The sequence below is a fragment of the Ascaphus truei genome, chromosome 6, assembly GCF_040206685.1.
Source record: "Ascaphus truei isolate aAscTru1 chromosome 6, aAscTru1.hap1, whole genome shotgun sequence".
NCBI lineage: Eukaryota > Metazoa > Chordata > Amphibia > Anura > Ascaphidae > Ascaphus > Ascaphus truei.
The window spans coordinates 108466453-108480275 of record NC_134488.1 but is presented as its reverse complement, the minus strand read 5'-3'; positions in this window follow the sequence as shown (position 1 = coordinate 108480275).

The window sequence follows — 13823 nt, the reverse complement described above, 5'->3', positions numbered from 1 at the left end:
TCCTGGAGACACTTTTTTTGTGTGTTTAAAAATAAAAAATGTAGGTTTGAAGCATGGGGTCTTTGACGCTGAATCGCTTTGATTTCAGCTCCTTTTGATCCCCTACTTCCCAAGATACCTCTGTAGGTGCTGCTGATAGGAGCCCCGGCTGGGTTCATAATATGGCGGTTTAGAAGTCCCGAATCCTGCGGGCGATTGGGAAGCCGTAATGTCATCCCTCGTGTCTTCCTATTTGCTCACGTGGTGTGGGAGCTTTAAACTGCGCAGCGATATCGACAGCACCTACGGAGGTAAGGATCTCTGGAAGCAGGGTGTCCCAGTAGCTGAAATTAATGCAGTCCAGTTCCGGAGACGCCCTGCTTCAAACCTATCAATAAAATACAAATCCAGAAGGATTCTTGTCTACACATGGTCGCCTCCTAATAAAAGTGAGTGGATTCATTCAAGACGTATAATTTTGATACCACTAGGATCCCTATTATGGCACTTGGAAAAATGTTTTGACACCATGATTCTAAATTCCATTATTAATATTCCTCCTATGCTCAAGAACTCTTATTTTAAGGGGCCGTGTTGTGCGCACAATATATTGTAACCCACAGTCACAAGAGAGAGAGTGTGTGTGTGTGTGTGTGTGTGTGTGTGTGTGTGTGTGTGTGTGTGTGTGTGTGTGTGTGTGTGTGTGTGTGTGTGTGTGTGTGTGTGTGTGTGTGTGTGTGTGTGTGTTATGGTGGGTAAAAAAAGTGACAAAAACCCTCCACTGCAAAGCATATAGCAAATGGAAATATTACTGTATGCTCATTTGCATGTCTTAGACAGGTCTGCAACCCCACCTTTCACCATTATCACCCAGCACTTCCACTGTAGCAAGGGATTCTGGGAAATGACATGCAAATGAGCACACAGTGCCACCTTTTGCTTCAAAACCATTTTTAACATGGTTCCCTATAGGCTTAAGCTTGCTGCATGGTCACAGCTTTGAGCACAGCCAGGGTTAAGATGCATAGCCAGTAAACCCACCCACAGACAGCCGTTTCGACCTTGATGGGTCTCATCAGTGTGGGGTTGGTTATACTGGCTATGCAAAAATGAAGCAATGAGGGTGGGGTTTACCATATTTAGTTAAGTTATGGTGGGTAAAAACTTAACTAAGTATGGTAAACCCCATCCTCATTGCTTCATTTTTGCATAGCCGGTATAACCAACCCCACACTGATGAGACCCATCAAGGTCGAAACGGCTGTCTGTGGGTGGGTTTACTGGCTATGCATCTTAACCCTGGCTGTGCTCAAAGCTGTGACCATGCAGCAAGCATAAGCCTATAGGGAACCATGTTAAAAATGGTTTTGAAGCAAAAGGTGGCACTGTGCTCATTTGCATGTCATTTCCCAGAATCCCTTGCTGCAGTGGAAGTGCTGTGTGCTGGGTATTAATGGGGAAAGGCGGTGTTGCAGACCTGCCTAAGACATGCAAATGAGCATACAGCTATATTTCCATTTGATAGAGATATATCTATAGATATATATCTCTATCGTGGTTTTACATTTAATAGAGGCTTTGGAGTACAAACTTATTACCATACACATTAGAAATAAAATAATTCTGATTGTCCTCCACACATCGACACATAGTAGACCTACTACAATTACATCTAAAATTCCTAGAAAACATATTAGAGAGTTAAAAACAGGAAGCTTATGGTTTCAGTTTACTTGATGCTACAATATTCTTAACACTACTTGCCTCACGGTAAATAACATTTGGTGTTTGAGAGATTCATTCCTTAAGAATATGGTCACAGGCAAGAATGCCCCAATGTCTGTTAAATAGCCTCTTAACATTCTGTGCAGACTGATTAAACGTAATAATAATAATAAACATAGTTGGCTTGTCTTGTTTCTCTGTTCAACCTTAAGAAAGCAAGCTGTCATTTTGTTTAACTCTTCTTTTTGTAATTGGCGAACAAAAGAAGTTCTATCAAGCGATATTGCTTTTTATATATGAATTATTAACACGTTTGTATTTTCTGTGTCCCCATGAATTGAAGAGGCAAAGGACGAACAGGGCACTATTACAGGAAGAATGAATGTATGTTACACTGCCTGACCAAAATAGATTTGTTCAATCTGCGCTGGTGATTTGGGCTCAAACGGGCAGATAAGAACCACATGGCCCACCAAATCTACCCATTTTCCTATCTTTTTTTGATCCTTTGAAATTACCAGTCTGTGAGCAGCACGTAATACACAAGTTATGACGACAGGCCTGGCAAAGCTAACATCCTTGAAGATAATAAAATATGGTCACTTTGACCCGGAGGCTTGTGTCTAGAGGAGCGTGTTGCCTTCCACTTACAATGACAAGGGACAGGAGGGGGAGGGCAGACTGGGTAGTAAGACGTTCAAATGCGGGCTGACAACAATAGAGCTTTAACCACTTCTTTGTAGAGATTGACAAAAATGTTCTGGGAACTGGTTGTTTTGTGTTACTTCCAACTCAAGGAAATAGAGCTACTTGGAATTACTGATGTGTACTCTGGTTATGCAGTAGCCTCCAAAGACCGGTTAGGGGAGCGCAGATTTCACCATATGTGTAAAAATATATATAAAAATATATAGTGTAGTTTGTTTTTTAGATAAGAGACATCATTGTAACAGCAGAAATGGGGACTCACACTTTCCCAGTGATTAAATAGCAGTGGATTTCAATGTCAATCTCAGCTCAGGAAGATCCAACGTAATAATCCTCGGTGCAAGACAGAAAAGTACATGCTTTGTGCAACTTTGTTTGTTCAATTATGTAATATATTTAAATGAATAGTATCACACTTACATTTTATCAGTGTGGCATGTACACATAAAAATTAAAGGTGGCACAGATCCTCTGGTCTCTACGACTGCGTCGCGTCACTTCCGGCAATAGTCCGCGTCACTTCCGGTCATGGATGATCGCGTTATTCGGAGCTGCGTGTGCCGACGGTGCAGGGCAGTTTCGGGAGCCTGTTTAGCCTACTTGCTCTTGACTTAATGCGTTTTGCTCATAAAGAGCTTCCTCAGGAGTCGTACGTTTAATATAAGAGAACACAAAAAAAATTTGTTTTATATAAGTAAAATTATTTTTATTTAATATTCACATTAATTTGCCTTGTAGAGGAGCACCTTAATCACACTTTTTTGATGCAGTAGCCTGGCTGAGGTTGACCACCACAATGGTAGACCGCAGGCTCAGATTTCCCCCTGTTTTCACTAAGGTATAATCTTTTTATAAATTAACTGGTCTATCCTCTTTCCTTTCTTTATCTGCAGTCAATAATGGCACTCTACTCCTCATTCAAAAGCATAACAAGCAAGATTTGTTGAGCACTGCTAAGCAGCAAGGCACATTTTAGCAATGCTTTGTACAGTAAATGTCTCTTAATTCAAGCCATTTTGTAGTCCTTTACCAAAGTCTGAACACAACATCCCCATACACATTTGGAACTGTTGGCAACTTTTATTGGGATGTGAATGGATAAATGGTTTTGGTACCTATAAATTACAATGGAAGTCCTTATACTCTATCCTTCAGAGATATTGGAATGTGGTATAGATTGTAATCTTAACAAAATCCTGTGGGACTAGAGTATTAATGTTGTTAAGTTGTTGTAGGTAATTTAATATGAGGGAGAACCTTATTCATAGCCACTTTCAACAAGAGGAATGGTAGTAAGTCATTTAATACATGGATCATTGCCCTGTGGTGGAAAGATTGAACCCGTCTCGTAGGGACAGTGCAGAGCCAGCCACAGACACCATCACCATGACTCCTGACGAAGCCGATAGAGCGAAACGCGTAAAGTCTGTTGCTGGCTCTGACTGTCCCTACGAGACGGGTTCTATCTCTCCTCCACCTTTCCACCCAACGAACGGAAGTCGCAAAACCGTAAGTATTGGAGGCGGAGAAATGCTGGAGTAAGAGCAGCGGGGAGAACGCTGTGATCCCACACAACTTGCTTTTATTTATGCGTATTTTGAATAGACATTTTGTACAGCAAGTGTACATTTTTATGTGCTTTTATACATAAATTCCTTTTTTGTATGGTTCTTTTTCTCTTTATGCTGAGATTACCACATACTTGACGGTGAGAAGTAAGGAGCTTTAAAATCCCTGTCCTGTGTTCTACGATTGGATCTGGGATCCCTTTAACCCCTTTGTGTATTTGCCATGGTTTTGGAAGTGCCAGCTTGATTTGAAAGAATGTGAGTGCCCCTTTCATATATTTGTTCCCTGATGAAGTTCCTGGTGGAATGAAACGCGCATCGGGCGTTGATGACGTCACAGTCATCAAGTCTATAGCGCGAGTGCAACGAAGGTTGCATCTCATGATTATACTGCTGCTAATTCCTGGTACTATTTAGATAGCTAACTATGATGTGGGTTGAAACAAGCATCCACTAGCTTTTAGTTTGGGTGTTTGTATTGTTTGGCTCACGTTTTGGAGACAATCCACACTAATAGGTGCACAGTGACTACACCAGGCTGTAAAATCTCACACAGCCCAGATGTATTTGTCGCATTGATCAGCGTCGACCACGCTGGGTTACAACACAAGCCCAGCATCCATACATGTTGTAATATGGCATTCTAGCGGTAATTTCTTAGCTAATCACAACCTGTCTCCACAACACAGACTTACTGATATATTAAGTCTGTATTAGCGGTATGCAATCATAGCAAGATGGTAATACATTTGTGTTAACAACCTATGTGCAATGCTACATGTAATGCTATGGGCAGTTTGGTTACATCAATTAATTATCACTGATAACGATCAGTGGAGTTAACCTGTCCTAGTAATTGCTTTATTTAGTAACTATAGTTGCTAAATAGACAACAATTAAAGCATAAGCAACAAATGTCTAAATGGAGACATCTGCGAGTTGATACACCAACTAGGCATTTGTAAGAGAGACGATCATGTGTCACATCAGCATTACCATAGAATAGCACACCAAACCGTGAGCTATATATATACATCTGCAGTATTCTCTTGTTTAGTGTAGGGTCAGCACCATCATAGTATATGTAGAAGACCTCTTCTCAAACACCAAGAGGCCACTATTTCAAGACTGATGATTATTCTTACATCGTTATACTTATAATTACACGTACTGCAGAATCTGTATTTTGTATCTGCAGTCACTTTAGACCCCATTGGATATAGGGTTTCTTTATTAATAGGTATTTATTTTGTATATACACTATCACTTTATGTATAGCGGTCTAGATATTTGTATGTCTATGAGTACACGACCCTCCACCACCACCTCCTAGTAGCTACCGTACAAGATCCCAGCAGCATAAACAAATATCGCTAGATTTATTTGCATACTTGTTAAGTAGCGCTAATGTGAATTACTGTAGGTTTTAAACAGCATTTTTCTTGTTAATAAATATTTGATGTGTTAATGGGGATGGTAAACCATCTCTTTCCAGTGAATTATATATTGAGTTTCCTTGTTAACTAGAGGTTGAGTGCACGCTTTCAAAGGGAATACTTTTAGTTCTTCAATTTAGTCCTTATTTCCATGTGCACCACTCACATTTACTAGCAGAGCGGGAACTGCTTTCTTTATCTGACATGGTTTTGGAAGTGCCAGCTTGATTTGAAAGAATGCGAGTGCCCCCTTCATAGATTAGTACTATTAGTCAACACCCAGTTGAGAATATTTTGCACTATATTGTGTTTTTCTACTTTTTGGTGATATCTGGGCACCCAATTCCTGAAGTGCTCACATACCTGCTACCAACCAGTAAATGGGAATGAGCGAAATCCTTGGACAGCCCTGGTCTGGGGACTGCATCTGACTTGTTGTGGGACTCGGGCGACCACTTGACTGTTTACGTTATCGACGGAATGCTAAACACCATAGAATACCACATAGACATTCATATGAGATCATCCGTTTCAGTTGCTATTTATCCCCAGTTTGTTTGTCTGCTTGAGCCTTAGCTATGTCTTTATGTACATATCTATTTTTGGATTTTGCATTGTTAGGATTATATATAGTGGGGCCTTTTTCTTTCCTACCAGGTACATATGTGGGGGACACCGTTGCTTCCTTGAATAGTATGGATATAGATACTGCCACCCCCACTCCCTCCCCACCCCTCCCGTGATTAGTATCACTGAGCTCAAGTTTTACTTCAATTTGCATTTATCAAATAGATCTGGCAATAGGTTTAATAAAGGTTAAGATTTACTTCCGTGGTCTTAAATGTGTTTACTGTGACACTATATTTATGCAGGTTGGAGCAGGGATTGTTTTGAATGAAAATCTAATATTTAAGATTTGTTGATAAAGAAAAAATACTTTTCTTTAATTGATTATTCAGTTAACTTATTAGGATCCTGATGTGCTGTGTCCTGTGCTTTTTTTTTTTTTTCTCTCTCTCTTTGGAAATTGCTAGGGTAAGAATGTGGGTAGACCTCGGAGAATGCGCTAAATAGTTTTTGAAGAGTTGCAAGGGCAGGAGTGGGTAAGGATGTGAAGGTGATTTCATGGTTGAAGCCAAAAACTGATTTCGCTATGTAGTGGTTAATTTTTTTTCTTAACGGGCAAATTTACAATAGCACATTCACTCACATGACTGCAATTGCATTACAGAAATGCTTAAGCATCTTAGTAAACATATACAGTACATTTCAGTATCAGGGTGGGATGCCTTGATACTTTGGGGGTTATTCTTTAAAGTGCGATAGTGCCGATCAGACACTTCCTCATGGAAACGCCCATTGACATGAATGATTAATTTTAGGTCACGGTCTTCCGTCCCTTATTGTTCAGTGATGTGGAATAAGTGATGGCAGTAATAATTACAATTATTTCACTACACTTTATTGCAAAATGTATTTTGCTGCCAGAATGGAGTGTGGAATATTGCTTTGCAATGGTTGAAGAAATTGGAAGTTGAGCCTCTTATTTACTAAACTGTAATCGGCATGCTCCCACTATATTAGGTAACCACATTAGCATCGTAAATTCGGTTACTGTAAACTGTGTTCATTTGCAGGTCATTACCCAGAATCCTTGGCTGCAGTGGAAACACTGTTTGCGAAGCGATAATGGTGAAAGACAGGGTTGCAGATCTGTGAGACAAGTGGTATTTTTATTTGGTATTGTAAACGAAGTCCCGCCGGTTAATGATGCGTCTGATTAATTTACAAGAAACAGGTTTTAAAAATTTCAGTCTTCAAACTTTGTGCATAAAAGAAGATTTAGATATCTTTACACTGACCTTTATGTTTCAGAAAACGCCTTTCATGATTACTTCACACACTATCTCTCCTGGAAAAACTTGTTTTACAACTCAATTACAGGTTTCTTTTTCTTCCCATGTTAAATACAACAAGGAACAAAATTATCTAGCAGAGTAAACCATTTACTAGAAAACAGGAGCATAAAAAAATAAAAGCATAATTTTAGTGTACTGCAAAATTTTCATATTGTTAATTCAAGGTTCTTCACACATCATGTGATTGTATATCTAATCAGTTATCTATTGTCGACTAAAGATAACTCCACTGTCCTCCCGATACCACAAGTTACATGCCTAGGTGTCATACAGTATTGGACTTTCCCCTCTTTATACCACACATCTAGCACCTCAACAATTCCTGCTGCTTCCATCTCAAGCGTTGCTAAAATGCACTCTCTTCTCACCACGCAATCCACCACAATTTAAATGTATGCACTTTTAGTTTCGTGACTGGACTACTGTGACTTGCTCCTAGTCCGTCTCTTGCTCTTCTAACTGTCCCCCCTCCAGTCCATCCTAAATGCTACAGCAGGCTCATTTACCTCACCAACCAGTCTACGTCTGCCGCTTGTGTGCACGTTCGAACACTTATTAGCCATACCCTGTAGAATCAAATTAAAGGATCTCGTAATCACCTACAAAGCTCCCCCATGATTCAGTCACTCTCCACATTTCCAATCTAATCCCAAAGTACTGTACTCTCCAACAGGCCATCTTTACTTGTCTCATGACCTATGGCTCTGTTCCTCCGTCATTACTTCCTCTAGTTCCTGCCTCCAAGACTTCTCCAGGGCTGTACCCCCTACTGTAAAACTCCTTACCCTGTAACACTGGACTCTCCCCCACCATTCACACTTTGAAAAGTTCACTCAAAGCCCACCTCTTTAAAGAGGCCTTCCCAGAACCCTCCAATGATTAATACCACGCTAAGTTGCCTTATACCCCCCACTAACACCCACCGATCCTTGTCATCACTCTCCTATTCTTTTTTTGGTTGCAAGCTTCTCAGAGCAGGGACCTGGTTTCCTATTGTTTCATCATATTTTAAGTTGTATATATTTTGTTTTGTTCTTGCCCTTGCCCCCACATTGTACAGTCCTGCTGAAATACTGTACGTTGGTGCCGCAAAAATAAAAGATAATAATAAATCAGTCCGGTTCAAATCAATGCCAGGGACCGATGACTTTAAAGCATATTAAATAGGGGTCAAAGTGGCCGAAATAGTACCAATGCCTTTCCCTCACCACCTACAGTGCCTACCCTGTGGCATCTTTTTCTACAAGCATTGTTATAGATGTGCTTAAAGTAGCTGTGCCACCTTCTTATCCACATTTCATACCACGTACGTGACCCTAAAGAAGACATTGTATTAGTCAAATGTTGGTATTTTAGATAAAGGGGCTGATTCTATATACCAAAGCAGCCAATTGGGCTGTTTTCAGCCCAAATTTTGGCTGAAAATGGCCCAATTAGCTACTTTAGCACATCTACAATTAACCTCAAAGTTTGCAGGAATTATGCAGAGCTGTGCTGGTCTCCCAACACGTTTTGACACCTGAAGTGATCAATGATTTGTTCTCTTCAAATGACATCGTATTGCGAAGTTGCAAAGAAGAAAACAGATTAATTAGAATGCAAAACAATCGACATCAAGAACAGTAGATCATTTCAACTAGAGATGAAAAATTTCTTCACCCCATAACGGGGCCTGTATCTCATGAAGATGGGGGTCCCCGAGGCTGAAACCAATGCGGTTCAGCTCAGGAGACCCCCTACACATGTACACTAGTATCAAAACACACATAACAATAAAAAATAATTTATTACCGTAGCGTCTAGCCGCAATGGTAATGAAGCTGCTTTAATTTAATTATTATTAATATTGTGCGGGAGCAGGGGGTCTCCTGAGATAAACCGCATGGATTTCAGCCTCGGGGACCCCTGCTTCTCGAGTTACAGGCCCATGTATGGGGTGCCGTATCTCCATTATTTAAATGTCCCGCGTCATTTGACACGGACGCTTTCAAAATGGCGGCGACACTGGCACCTGGTGCCCCATACCGTGGCCTGTAACTCGGGAAGCAGGGGATCCCTGAGCCAGAAATCAAAGCGGTTCAGCTCTGGAGAACCCCTGCTCCCGCACACTATTAATTTTTTTTTACATTAAAGCAGCTTCATTACCTTAGCGGCTATCCGCTAAGGCAATGAAGGGGTTAAGGCATAATAGCAGCTTTATTGGGGGCAATTGCCACCAATAAACATTGCAATATGTACTATCCACCCACCCCATGTGCCCCCGACAAACCCTATACCCCCAAGCATACTTTTAAAAAAATGTAATTACAGGAATGATACTATAGGCCGGCGGGGTCCCTCGGGTGTTCCCCGCAGGTGTCCGGGTGTCCCCGCTGGCCTGCGGTACCAATTTGATTGGTTGTAGTAGACCATGTGACTCCCTTTTGGATGACGTCACATCCTTTCCTAAATATGACTGTCACATGGTCTACTACAACCAATCAGATTGGGGATATACATCTCCCAATCGGATTGGCTGAAGTACTATGTGACGGCAACCATGTTGCTTTTTGTGATGTCATGTTAAAGGGAAAGGAAGCACAGCCATTCTGATTGGCTGGCTTCACTCCATTTACATGACGTCACAAAAAAAAGGCACATGGTTTTCACAGGCCAATCAGATGGCGTGTGAACCATAAGCACTCAAATGTGACGTCACAGGCCTATAAAAGCCTGTGCAGCCTCATTTGACGGCAAGAAGCCGAGGAAGGAGGACCTCATCAACCAATAGGATTACAATGTGTTCCAGATGAAGAAGATACAGAAGAAGAAGCTAGAAGACCCCAAAATGGATTACAGTTAACAGATGAAGATAAAGAAAGAAGAAAAGGACTTTGGACTTTACCTGTTGCCCATTGCTGTTTGAGATCATGGATTTGTTTGAGAGCTTGCTGATACCCCAGGAATTGGAGGATGAGGACATCTAAAGCTAAGGAAAAAAATTGAATGTACAGTTGTGTGAAAAAGAAAGTACACCCTCTTTGAATTCTATGGTTTTACATATCAGGACATAATAACAATCATCTGTTCCTAAGCAGGTCTAAAAATTAGGTAAATACAACCTCAGATGAACAACACATGCCATATTACACCGTGTCATGATTTATTTAACAAAAATAAAGCCAAAACTAAGTACACCTTATGATTCAATAGCTTGTAGAACCACCTTTAGCAGCAATAACTTGAAGTAATCGTTTTCTGTATGACTTTATCAGTCTCTCACATCGTTGTGGAGGAATTTTGTCCCACTCTTCTTTACAACGTTGCTTCAGTTCATTGAGGTTTGTGGACATTTGTTTATGCACAGTTCTCTTAAGGTCCGGCCACAGCATTTCAATCGGGTTGAGGTCTGGACTTTTGACTGAGCCATTGCAACACCTTGATTCTTTTCTTTTTCAGCCATTCTGTTGTAGATTTTCTGGTGTGCTTGGGATCATTGTCCTGTTGCATGACCCAATTTCGGCCAAGCTTTAGCTGTCGGACAGATAGCCTCCCATTTGACTCTAGAATACTTTGGTATACAAAGGAGTTCATGGTCGACTCAATGACGGAAAGGTTCCCAGGTCCTGTGGCTGCAAAACAAACCCAAATCATCACCCCTCCACCTCCGTGCTTGAAAGTTGGTATGAGGTGTTTGTGCTGATATGCAGTGTTTGGTTTTCGCCAATTGTGGTGCTGTGCATTATGGCCAAACATCTCCACTTTGGTCTCGTCTGTCCAAAGGACATTGTTCCTGAAGTCTTGTGGTTTGTTCAGTTGCAACTTTGCAAACCTAAGCCGTGATGGCATGTTCTTTTTAGAGAGAATAGGCTTTCTCCTGGCAACCCTTCCAAACAAACAATACTTGTTCAGTCTTTTTCTAATTGTACTGTCATGAACTCTAACATTTAACATGCTGAGGCCTGTTTTGGGGAAGATTGTCAACTGTCTTGAATGTTTTCCACTTTTGAATAATCTTTCTCACTGTAGAATGATGGACTTTAAATTGTTTGGAAATGGCCTTATTCCCAGATTGATGGGCAGCAACAATTGCTTCTGTAAGATCATTGCTGATGTCTTTCCTCCTTGGCATTGTGTTTACACACACCTGAATGCTCCAGACCAGCAAACTGCTAAAACTTTGGCTTTTATAGAGGTGGTCACACTTGCTGATGATCAAGGGCATTTGATTAGCAGCACCTGTCTGCTACTTAGCATCTTAATTCCTATGGAAGCAGTAATAGTGTACTTAGTTTTTCACACACAGCTTCTCCATTTTGGCTTTATTTTTGTTAAATAAATCATGAAACCGTGTAATATGTCATGTGTTGTTGTTCATCTGAAGTTGTATTTACCTAATTTTTAGACCTGATAAAGAGCAGATTGTTATTATGTCCTGATATGTTAAACCATAGAATTCAAAGAGGGTGTACTTTTTTTTTCACACAACTGTATGTTATTTTTCTTTTACAGGGATTTTCATTGGATTTTTATTGGTATTGGATTTTTATTGGTATTGGATTTTGTTTAATGCCCATTCATTGCCACTGTATTTATGTATGTCTCTTTATGGATATTCATACATATAGGGACAAGCAATGGTTATTTTGCCAAATGCTTGCTATAATGTATTTTAAATGTATTTTGGTACTTTGTTTTTTTATTTTGTGTTTGGATTTTGTGTGCTGGCATTTTTGGTGGTATTTTCAATGGATTATTTCAAGGGGGTGGTGTTTGCTTTTTAATAGTGGCTTATTTTTTGTGTTTTGAATTTGACTGATGGTGTTTATTTGGAGATTTCTTTTATTGATTGATGGTTTTGTTTTGGTTTTTTTAATTGTTAATCCTGGTGTTTAATTGGTATTTGCTTAATTGAATGGTGGTAATGTTGTGTTTACTTGCTTATTGTTTTTTATTTGGTGATTGTTTGCATTGCATTAGATATTGTTTGTGGGTTTTTTAGATTGACCATTGACTGGCATAGTGTTAAATCATGCCCATATTATATGGGCATAGTGTACCCACTGTGCCAATCAATTGTTTTATTGGCCTTTGTTATGTGTTTAGTTGGCAATGTAATGGTAAATCAGGCCTATATTATATGGGCATGATGTACCCACTCTACCAATGAATGGGTGGAGGGTGGGGGTAGTTGCTTGGGGACGGTCGGTGGGTAGTGGGGGAGGGTGGGTTAACCCCTTAATTACTATAGCGGTTACTAACCGTTAAGGGGTTAGGGGACATTAGATTGTATTTTTGATTGCATTGTTTATGGCAATGGAGAACATGGGCGGTTATGAGGATGATGACAGCCTTCATCGTGGCAGCCTGGCAGGGGTGAGTGCAAGTTTTATTTACTTTATTTCTGCTTCTTAATGTTGTATATTAAATGGGCAAATGCACTATTTTCCATATTTATTGTACTGTATGTGTTAGGGGGTGGGGGGGGTAGTGGGGGTGTATTTATTTCAAAGTATTGGCTGTTGTGTTTTTTTGCGGTACAGGATTGGTACCGCAGGCCAGCGGGGACCACCCAAGGGCCCTGGACACTCGCAGGGACCACCAGGGAACCCCCGTTGGCCTATTGTATTAAAGCTGTGCTGAAAAAAATGTAAACAATGCTTTTCTGACTGTCTTCATCTCTTTTGCGCCAGCCTTTAGCTGGTGAAAAGAAATGCTGAGCTTTTAAAGTACGATTCACTTATCACTGCTTTGTGAATCACGCAGACTGACAAACAAACTGCGCATTTGCCGTTTTTTGGCTGATCGTACGAGGTTTTTTTTCAGTGAGCTTTTTTTTCTGAAAAAAAATGCCCTTTAAGAATGATACTGCAGTGTTATCACTGCTTTGTGAATCGCGCGGCAGGCCTTATCGCACTTAAAGGGCATTTATCTCACTTAAAAGCAGTTATCACTGCATAGTGAATCGGCCCCTATGTGTCTTCAAATCTTTCTTCATATTGTAAATGTGCTCAGCTAAACTTCTTTTTATTTGCCTACTGGTCCTACCTGTGTAATGAAGTCCACAGGGGCACTCGAGCATGTAGATTACAAAACTGCTACTGCAGTTCATAAAGATTTTATTTTGTATTCTACATTAGTTACATTTGATCTGAACTTGTCACTGTTTGTACTGTATTTACAGCCATTACAATTGGAACATGTGTGGTATCCATTCAGACCCCTCAGCCAACTGGTTTTACTGTTGTTTTTCCTGAGATAATTTGGTGCTAGGACCTGTTTGAGATTAGTATCTTTTCTGACTATCTCCTGAGGATGACTGGAGAGAATGCTCCTCAGATTGTCATCCCTTAGCAATATGCTCCAGTGCTTTTTTATAATTCTCCTAGTCATTAGCCATTAGGCTATAGTCCGTTATAAAAGGTATATGTGACTTTTGAATCTCGTCATCCTCTAAATTAGCCTTTCCAGATAGAATATCTATGAAAAAATATATGTACCCATTTCCT